Consider the following 10,871-nt stretch of genomic DNA (forward strand, 5'->3'; position numbering starts at 1 on the left):
AGATATCGTAAGTGTTATTTGTGAAAAGTCATTAGAAGAAGAAAAACACTGAAAATGCTAAAAATTGCATCTTCCGTGACGTATTGCGCAAAAACTATAAGTGATAGCAATATAGTATGTATAAGAGATAAATAGAAAATTTAATATGGATCACTTCGTTCCTACACCCTTTTTCTGTATCATGAACGGTTTTCTTAAAAATTGAGAAAAACTAGGTTTTGGACCCTTTGCGGGGGTGTGGGGGGGTGACGCAGAGGGGGGAGGGGAGGGGAGGGTTGATGAAAAATAACCTCGGTCGACAACGTACATATCCCAATTTAAAAAATTCTTCTATTAATTATGCCGTAATTTTAGCTAATTTCACTGAACTAATATGGAAACTCTCCGGCGAACTTGAATGTGGAGGACGCTGTACGGGCAGGGGGCGCCGGCGCGGCGCGCGTGTCGCTGCCGAGACTGGCGTCGCGCGAGGTGCGCGCGGCGCTCGCAGCGCTTAAGCCAAAGCGCTCGGCGGGACCGGACGGCATTCCGGCGTTCATTGTAAAAGATTGCGGCAGAGTCTTGGAAGAACCGCTCCTTCACATCTTTAACTTATGCCTAGAAAGGTCATACTTTCCGAAGCGTTGGAAGGTCACGAGGGTGATCCCTATACCTAAAGGGGGTGCAGGGTCGGAGATAAGTGGCTTTAGACCCGTAGCGATACTTTCGACGCCAGCTAAGGTGTTTGAGTCGGCAGTGCAGCGTAGCATCCGAGATCAGGTATCAGCGCAGCTATCGGAGGCACAGCACGGGTTTCGGAAGGCACGGAGCACCTCGAGCAATCTTCTGAGCGCCATGTCATACGTGATTCCACAGGTTGACGCTGGGGTTCAGGTTGACGCCGCGTACTTTGACTTCAAGAAAGCATTCGACATGGTCGATAATGATCTCTTGTTGTCAAAGATGGCGGCGGTGGGCTGCACTCCCAAGTTGCTACGGTTCTTTGCTGACTACATGAGGGACAGGCAACAATACGTGGAGTACGCGGATTGCAAGTCTCAGCCGTATTTCACCAGAACCGGGGTAAGTCAGGGTAGTAACTTGGGGCCGTTGGAATTCATTATTATGATTAATGATCTACCAGAGGTGGTCAGGGACGCTAAATGCCTGTTGTTTGCAGATGACATTAAGTTGCTCTTGGCAATCGAAAATGAGGCAGACTGTGAGCGTCTCCAGCGGGACATAGACAGAGTGGTGGAGTGGAGCCAGAGAAACAAACTGCATTTTAACGTAGATAAATGCGTTTCCATAACATTTACTCGGTCCAAAACACCTCTCAACCACAGCTATGAGATAGCCGGAGCTCAGTTGAAAAGAGTGGAGTCCGTGAAAGATTTGGGAGTGCGCATGCAGAGCAGCTTGTGCTTCAGGGACCATATTGTCGGTGCGTGTAAAAAGGCGTTCAGGATTCTGGGCTTTGTACTCCGCAGAGCAGTAGGCTTCACAGACATAAAAGCCATCGCTGCGCTGTACAATGCTCTAGTAAGAAGCCAATTAGAATTTAACGCTGCAATATGGGCTCCGCATGAGGCCAAATACAACATCATGATGGAAAGGATACAAAATAAGTTTACCAGGTACTTATACTGGAAACGGTATGGTGTGTATCCTTTCTATCCGCTGATGTATCCCACACTTTTTGTGATTGGCATGGTCGGTTACGACAAACTAGAAACTCGCAGGGATCTGGCGCTCGCGTGCTACTTGCTTCGGGTTCTTCGTGGTAGTATCTGCAACCCAGACATTTTACAAATGTTTAAGCTGTGCGTGCCGGACAGGTACACCGAGCGGCGGCGGCAACCGCCACTGCTGGCAGAGCCAACCGGCAGGACGAATCTGCAACGTAAAGCACCTCTCAGCCGTTCTATACACATTTTGAATCTGGTTGCCGATAAGACAGATCTTTTTTATTGCCCAATGTGGGAATTGTCAAAAACCTGTTTATATGTATTGTGTTATGGAATGTAATGGATTGAAATTGTAATGAAATATTGAAATTTAAATTGACTTTATTGTGTATTTGTTGTATATGAAATTGTAATATATTGAATTTTTAATTTAAAGTATTTAGTTAAGTAGTAATAAGAATTATTTAATTTAAGGCACTATTGTATTAGGGTTACCTGTAAGGATAGTTGCTGTATTTAATAATAATAATAAAATAAAATAAATTTGACAACAATAAAATAGACTACAAAATGAATATGGTTTAACCTGCATCATGTCCTTATACTTCATTATAAAAAATATCATTTTAATTTTCTTCTCATATTTTATTATAGTATTCGCGGAGGTACACCTACAAAAAAAATATGCATGGTAGCCACTAATACCCACTACATACACATATAATAATCTATCTATATATATAAATGCAAGTGTCCTGACTGACTGACTGACTGACTGACTGACTGACTGATTCATCAACGCAGAGCCGAAACTACAAATGATAGAAAGTTGAAATTTTCACACCAGATTACATTTATAAAGTGTACAAGAGATAAGAAGCGATTTTGAGAAATTCAACCCCTAAGGGGGTTAAAAAGGGGATGAAAGTTTGTATGGGGTTCAAGTTTTATTTTAAGCTAGGAATTTGAAACTTCGTAAAAAGATATATTATTAAAATACACGAAAACTAATTTCAGCGTTTTTGAAAATTCATCCCTTAAGGTGGTGAAAAAGGGGTTGAAAGTTTGTATGGATATCAAAAATTATTTCGAGCGCGGGACTTGAATCTTTGTATTTGGGGATATTATTAGAAGACAAGAAAAGTAATTACAGCGTTTTGTAAAATTCATCCCCTAACAGGGTTAAAAAGGGGTTGAAAGTTTGAATCCATTACAAATGCTTTGAAACTTCTTAGAAAGGCATAATAGCCGATTACAAAAAAAAGTAATTGCCAGGTTTTTGAAAATTTAACCCCTAAGGGGGTTAAAAAGGGGATGAAATTTCGACATAGGGTGCAAATTTTATTTTAAGCTAGGAACTTGAAACTTTGTAAAAAGGTATTAAATTAAAATATAAGAAAACTAATTTCAGCGTTTTTGAAAATTCATCCCCTAAGGTGGTGAAAAAGGGGTTGAAAGTTTGTATGGATATCAAACATTTTTTCGAGCGCGGGACTTGAATCTTTGTATTTGGGGATATTATTAGAAGACAAGAAAAGTAATTTCAGCGTTTTGTAAAATTCATCCTCTAACAGGGATAAAAAGGGGTTGAAAGTTTGAATCCATTACAAATGCTTTGAAACTTCTTAGAAAGGCATAACAGCCGATTACAAAAAAAAGTAATTGCAACGTTTTTGGAAATTCAACCCCTAAGGGGGGTTACAAATGGGATGAAAGTTCGTCTTGGGGTGCAAATTTTATTTTAAGCTAGGAACTTGAAACTTTGCAATAAGGTATTAAATTAAAATACAAGAAAACTAATTCCAGCGTTTTTGAAAATTCATCCCCTAAGGTGGTGAAAAGGGGGTTGAAAGTTTGTATGGATTTCAAACATTTTTTCGAACGCGGGACTTGAATCTTTGTATTTGGGGATATTATTAGAAGGCAAGAAAAGTAATTTCAGCGTTTTGTAAAATGTATCGCCTAAAAGGGTTAAAAGGGGGTTTAAAGTTTGAATCCATTACAAATGCTTTGAAACTTCTTAGAAAGGCATAATAGCCGATTACGAAAAAAGTAATTGCAAGGTTTTTGGAAATTCAACCCCTAAGGGGGTTAAAAAGGGGATAAAAGTTCGTCTTGGGATGCAAATTTAATTTTAAGCTAGGAACTTGAAACTATGCAAAAAGGTATTAAATTAAAAAACAAGAAAACGAATTTAAGCATTTATTAAAATTCATCCCCCAAGGTCGTGAGAAAGGGGTTGAAAGTTTGTATGGAGATCAAATATTTTGTGAGTGCGGAACTTCAATCTTTGTATAAGGGCATATTATTAGAATACAAAAAAAGTAATTTCAGGGTTTTTAAAAATTCATTCCTTAAAAGGGTTAAAAGGGGGTTGAAAATTTGTATTGGGTCAAGTTTTATTTTAAGCTAGGAATATTTAATTTCGTAAAAACTTATTTCATTAAAAGAGAAGATAACTAATTTCAGCGTTTGTCTAAATTCATCCCTTAAGGTGGTGAAAAAGGGGATGAAAGTTTGTATGAACGTCAAACATTTTTTTAAGTGCGGGACTTGAATCGTTGTATAAGAGCATATTATTAGAATGCAAGAAAAGTAACGCGGAAAAGTAGTCCACGCGGACGAAGTCGCGGGCAACAGCTAGTATTTGCATAAATCTTCTAGCGTCATGTCAAAAAAAAAACATTATCGAACAAGGATCTCGGAAACGGCTCTAAACATAAAAAAACTCATAAATGCGCGTTTTCCCAGAGATAAGACCTAGCTAAATCAATTTATCGCCCCCGAAAACACCCAAATAGCAAATTTCATCGAAATCGTTAGAGCCGTTTCAGAGATCCTTGTTCGATAATGTTTATTTTTTGACATGACGCACGAAGATTTATGCTAATATGTTTATATGTGTATGTAGTGGGTGTTAGTGGCTACTCATGCATATTTTTTTTGTAGGTGTACCTCCGCGAATAGTATAAAAAATAATGAGAAGAAACATAAAATTATTTTTTTTTATAATGAAGTATAAGGGCATGATGCAGGTTAAACATATTCATTATGTAGTCTATTTTATTGTTGTCAAATATAATTTTGTTTGGTTAATCTCACTTGAACAGTTTACAAAATATGACACTTTCAATGATATACTGATGATTTTACATTATCCTGAATAACTCGAAAACAAAAGAAGATCGAGGACTGATATTAAGCATAGAGAGTTCTTAGGACCTGCCAGTACACCACCTGAAAGAATGACCAAATCCGTCGTTGGGGGCACTTCTTGTTCGCTTAGCCTGCTAGACCCTTTAGATACATTATTGTTACTATGTATGTTATTATAATGACATTTGGTATGGTGGAATTAGTTCCACACGACTCAGCATCTCCTTTGGAAAGAGATGCAGTACGAATGTTTTCGCAAACACGGCGAAGGGAAGTGTCACCATTAAATTGGACGCCTCCAATCGAAGTATGAGTGAGGTGACATTCCACTCTGATCACAGATCCTTATCTTTCAGAATAGCGGATTGGTTTGATTAGTCATATTACATAGTTACCTTTTTGAAATCCCTAAACTTACATTTAACAGTACCGATGCAATTTGTGTAAATGACCAACATATGAAATCATGTCTGCCACAATGTACAATAGGCCCCAATGTCTATCGTCAGTCCTTTATATCCTTTTTATAATTAAATAATCCGATCCCCTATTATATAATTATTCTCTTAATCTTGTTTCATTATTTTCTTAGTGTCAGTTGTCCAATGTCAGTGATCTCATTAAAGCAAAATGTGAGACGCAATACACATTGGACCAAGACATTGGATAGGTGTAATACCGCCCTTAGGTAGTTCGAACAAAAAAGTATTTTCTAATAGATAATTAATTGTCTCTGAGAAAGTTAAATGATTAGGTTAAAGTTATATTAATGCAATACATTCAGAGCGAATGAATTAATTGAGTTTGTCAATTATCCTTTTCTTACCGATTTTCAGGAATAATGAAGACTAGGACTGAAATGTTGACCAGACTCCATTTTGTGATAGTTTTTAGAAATATATTTTTATTTGTGACATTAACAATGATGTAAATTGATAAATAATGTTCATGGTATGTAATAGAATAAGTTATAAAATTCTGTTTTTACCCTGGTATATACATTTTATTAATTCTAGTCAATAAATTATATAATGACTCGAACTGGCACCAGTTTTTTTTTCACTTTGTTCTTAATAGGCTAAATTGTATAGGTAAACTAGCGACCCGCCCCCGCTTCGTACGGGTTACATAAAACCTTAACAACTTATACACCTTCCTCAAGAATCACTCTATCGATAGGTGAAAACTGCATGAAATTCTGTTCAGCCGTTTTTGAGTTTATTGCGAATACATACACACAGGCAGACGCGGCAGGGGACTTTGATTTATAAGGTGTAGTGATATTATGGGAATGTTCTATTTACCTCCTATAAAATGATGTACCAATTTCAATGCGTCGCCAGCTGATGGGCATGTCTAGACAGTAGACATTTTCACAGACGATGTATTTCCGTTGCCGCTATAACGACAAATACTAAAAGTACGGAACCCTCGGTGGACGTGTCCGACTTGCCTTTGTCCGGTTTTATTTAATTTTTCCATACATAACATGATACCATATGGCACCATAGTTGCAGATAAAACCGTAATACCAGTTGAATGCAGTGGCGATTTGTGCATCACCACAGAGGCTGAGGGTATTGAATACGAGATTCCAGTTAAGGACGTGTTAAATATACCGTTAACCGAGGTACAAGGTTTTGCTTAGCCACTAACAGATGGCAGCACTAGTATATAATACATGATGATTTTGTTACAATTTTAACACCACCACCTAACAAAATCAAAAAATAAACTTATATTTATTATACAGCCGTAATGCCTAATAATTTAACAAATTTATGATGTTTAACAGAAGTCAAACTTTTTGTTAAAACATCTGCTGGCATTTCAGCTGTGGGCATATATTTAATTTTAACAATATTATTTGCCGCAGCCTCTCGGACAAAATGACAACGTATGTCGATATGTTTTGACCTCCTGTGTAAAATAGGATTTGCAGCCAGTTTTTGTGCACTCTGGTTATCGTTATACAAAACAATGGTATCACAGCTACCTAAAATTTCTGTAATGAGATTTTTTAAATAGATAGCTTCCTTACACGCTTCTGACATGGCTACAAATTCTGATTCAGTACTAGAAAGTGACACAGTTCTTTGTTTTCTACATTCATAGGATATTACACTATTTGACAATGTAAAACAAAACCCAGAATATGACCTTCGGTCATTGACATCTGACCCCCAGTCAGCATCTACAAAACATTCCAGAGATGAATTGTCCTTTTTATACACAAGACCATAATTTTTTGTTTTATGTAAGTACTTCAAAATTCTTTTAGCATGTTTCCAATGATTTTCATTGTGACAATTATTAAATTGGCTTAAATAACTTACACTATATGAAATATCAGGTCGGGTCAAAACTGATAGGTACATTAAACTACCTAACAATTGCTGGTAAGGATATTTCTTATCTTTACATACATTTTCTGATTTTTCACACTGTAGATTAACTTCCATAGGAGTTTCCGCTAACTTACTGTCAGTCATATTAAATCTATGAAGCAATTCAGTTACATACTGTTCCTGATCTACTGTTATCATACCATTTTTGACCTTGACCCTCATGCCTAAACATTGTTTTAACTGGCCTAAGTTTTTGATCTTAAAATTAACACTTAGCTCCTGTACTAATTGATTAGTAGCTGGTTTACTGTTGGAGAAAACAAAAAAGTCATCAACAAACAGAGCTATGATAATTTTAGTATCACCTTCAAACTTAGTAAACAAACATGGCTCAAATTTAGATTTCTTATAGCCAAGACTATGCAAGTACTCCTCTACTCTTTGATACCAAGCCCTAGACGACTGCTTGAGCCCATAGATAGCCCTTTTCAATTTTAAAACTTTATTATTATTATCATCACTGCAGTCAGGAGTAACAGGCTGATTCATATACACTGTCTCATCCAAAAAACCATTTAAAAAAGCAGTAGTTACATCCAAATGACTTACATCTAAATCAAGTTTTACAGCAAGAGCAAACAAAAGTCTTAATGTGGAGTATCTAAGCACCGGAGAAAATGTCTCATGGAAGTCGACACCTTCCTTTTGGGTGAAGCCCTTTGCAACTAAACGCGCACGATATCTCACTTTATTTTCTAAGTCTATTTTCTTTTTGAACACCCACTTACACTGAACCACTGTGCTATTCTCAGGATAGTCCACTAATTCCCACGCACTGTTCTCTTCAAAAGAATTTAATTCTTCTCTCATAGCCTCCTTCCAAAATGAAGATTCAGGGCCATTCAGAGCTTCTTTGAGACTAATACCTCCTTCAACTGGGCTTTGACTCGATTCCACACACATATTTGTGAATCCATATCTCTCTGGTTTCTTTCTTATTCTCTTGGTAGGTGAGGCGCTCGATGCATCTTGAACTGGTGCTTCTTCAGTCGCTGAAACGCTTACCTCGATGGGGTTAGGTCCATGGTCATCTGGGCCACTTGGAACCTCAAAAAACTCTGCCTCATCAGATTCAACTGAGGCATTCAGTTCTTGTCCGCCATGATCTGAAGTCTCGACATTTTGCTCCTTTTCAGCTTGAACCTCTACTTCTACAGAATCCACCTTCTTTTCAGGACATGAAATATCAATCTGCACGCTGCTCTCCTTCTCAAATCCCTCTTCAATTATAATCACATCTCTACTTGTAATTATATTGTTGCTATTAGGATCATACACTCTATAGCCTTTGACATTATCAGCGTAGCCAACAAGTATGCACTGCTTTGCTTTCTTGTCCCACTTCAGGCGACGTTCCTTAGGGATATGGACCATAACTTTACTTCCGAAGATACGTAAGTTACTAACATCTGGCTTCTGCCCCGTCCACATCTCATATGGTGTTCTGTTATTCAAACCTGATGCTATAGACCTGTTTTTTAAATATACTGATGTATGAACAGCCTCTGCCCAGAACTTCTTGTCTAATTCTGCATCAAACACCAAACTTTTAGCCTTCTCTGCAATCGAACGATTCTGCCGCTCAACAAGGCCATTCTGTTCACTCGTATATGGGTTGCTCTTCTGATGTACTATGCCTGAGTCTTGTAAATATTTTTCAAAGATTTTATTACAAAACTCTAATCCATTGTCTGTCCTAATGGACCGAATTTTCTTTGAAGTTTGGTTTTCAACCAACAATTTAAACTGCTTGAAGTGTTCAAAAGCTTCATCTTTTGTTTTCAAGAAATAAACAAAAGTCATTCTACTATAGTCATCTACTAAAAGCATAAAGTATTTTGAGCCTCCTATAGATTTTGCCTCCATAGGCCCACATAAGTCTATATGTACCCTCTGAAGAACCTCCGTGCTCCTGGTACCAATGTGAGAAAACGGTAGCCGAGCTTGCTTAGCCTCACAGCATACCACACAGTTTTCTTTGGTTATATTTATCTTGTCTTTCACTGACATTCCTGTAACTGCACCTTCATTCATTTTATTAAGGTCGTCACTATTAATATGACCATATCTACGATGCCAAATTCTTGCCGTCGTCGATGACAAAAAACAGCTGTTCGATTTAAGTAAATTCAGCTTATATACACCTTCAACTAAGTCCGCTGTAGCCACCAATACGTTATCTTTGTTGAAAATACGACACCCGGTCTTCTCGAATGAAACTGTATTGCCCTTGCGCAAGAGTTCGCTAACTGACAATAAATTCGTTGCTAAACACGGTACATATAACACGTCCTTAACTGGAATCTCGTATTCAATACCCTCAGCCTCTGTGGTGATGCACAAATCGCCACTGCATTCAACTGGTATTACGGTTTTATCTGCAACTACGATATCCTTAACTCGAGGATCGTTTGACACATTTGTCAACCATTCTTTATTCGGACTCATATTAGAACTCGCTCCCGAATCCACGTAGAAATCAGACGCGCTGAATTGCGCACTCAAAAATACTGCACTAAATGCGTTTGATTGCTTCCGTTTTTCAGTTTTATTGATCATTTTACATTGATTTCTGTAATGACCCGCCTGGTGACATAAATGACAAATAATGTTTTTCTTGTTCGACGACTTGACATTGACATTTCGTGCCATAGACTCATTTTTATTAGTGTTGCCAGGTTTCTTCTGAAAACCTTTTACTGCAAACGCTCCGCTTGACTGCGGTTCACTCGATTCCATATCGAGCAGTTTCGACTTAATGACATCTGCGTCGATAGAAATACCTGAGTGTTCGATCGCCATTATCATTGGCGAAAACTTGTCCGGCAATCCTGCCAACAGTAACGATCCAATCCATTGTTCGTTTATGTCAAATCCCGTACCTTTTAACCGCTGTGATGTTTCAACAACTTGAGTTACGTATGACGTCATTGAATCACAATTCTCCAGCCTAATTGATATTAAATTACGAAGAAGGGTAATTTTTCTGGAAAAACCTCGATCATCAAACATCGATTTTAACTTGTCCCATAATTCCTTCGTGGTCTTCGTACTTTTAATATGGACGTATAAGGTCGGGTCGATTGTTAAAACTAGCTTCGCTCTGGCTTTTGCATCCAACGTCTCAGCTGCTGCAGTCGCTGCCGCCGTAGTTGGTTTACTTTCGTCGCCCTCCTTTTTGCTTAGGATGACATCAGTCATTCCCTCCAAGACGAGCAAATTCTCGGCCGCAAACGCCCACTCATCGTAGTTTTCACGGCCCTTCAATTTTGGCACATTCGCGATGAAATTTGAAGTCATTTTAACAAATAAACTACACTACACAACTGAACAATAATTCTGGACTAATCTGATCGCTTTTACTTTAATTTTAGTGAAAAAATTGCACTGGACACATAACCTAATAAAACTCGTGTTGACAGTTGCAAACAGACTAATTTTATTTTTAAATATACCGTTAACCGAGGTACAAGGTTTTGCTTAGCCACTAACAGATGGCAGCACTAGTATATAATACATGATGATTTTGTTACAATTTTAACAGCACCGCTAGTCTATAATGGGTTAATTAAATGAATTCACACTCGTTTGTAAATTCTTGTTTACCGTCCTTAATACACAATGTACCTACTATTTTTTA

General features: G+C 37.8%; 1 protein-coding gene across 2 annotated transcripts in view; it reads left to right on the forward strand.

Moving 5' to 3' along the window:
- Positions 1-5,868, forward strand: part of LOC134804979 (uncharacterized) — a 33,544-nt gene extending 27,676 nt beyond the window's left edge. For both annotated transcript variants that reach the window (XR_010146223.1, XR_010146222.1), the window contains exon 20: positions 5,660-5,868. The gene's annotated coding sequence lies outside the window, so the exon portion shown is untranslated. The remainder of the gene's footprint in view (positions 1-5,659) is intronic.
- The last annotated feature ends 5,003 nt before the right edge of the window (positions 5,869-10,871 follow it).

The sequence above is a fragment of the Cydia splendana genome, chromosome Z, assembly GCF_910591565.1.
Source record: "Cydia splendana chromosome Z, ilCydSple1.2, whole genome shotgun sequence".
NCBI lineage: Eukaryota > Metazoa > Arthropoda > Insecta > Lepidoptera > Tortricidae > Cydia > Cydia splendana.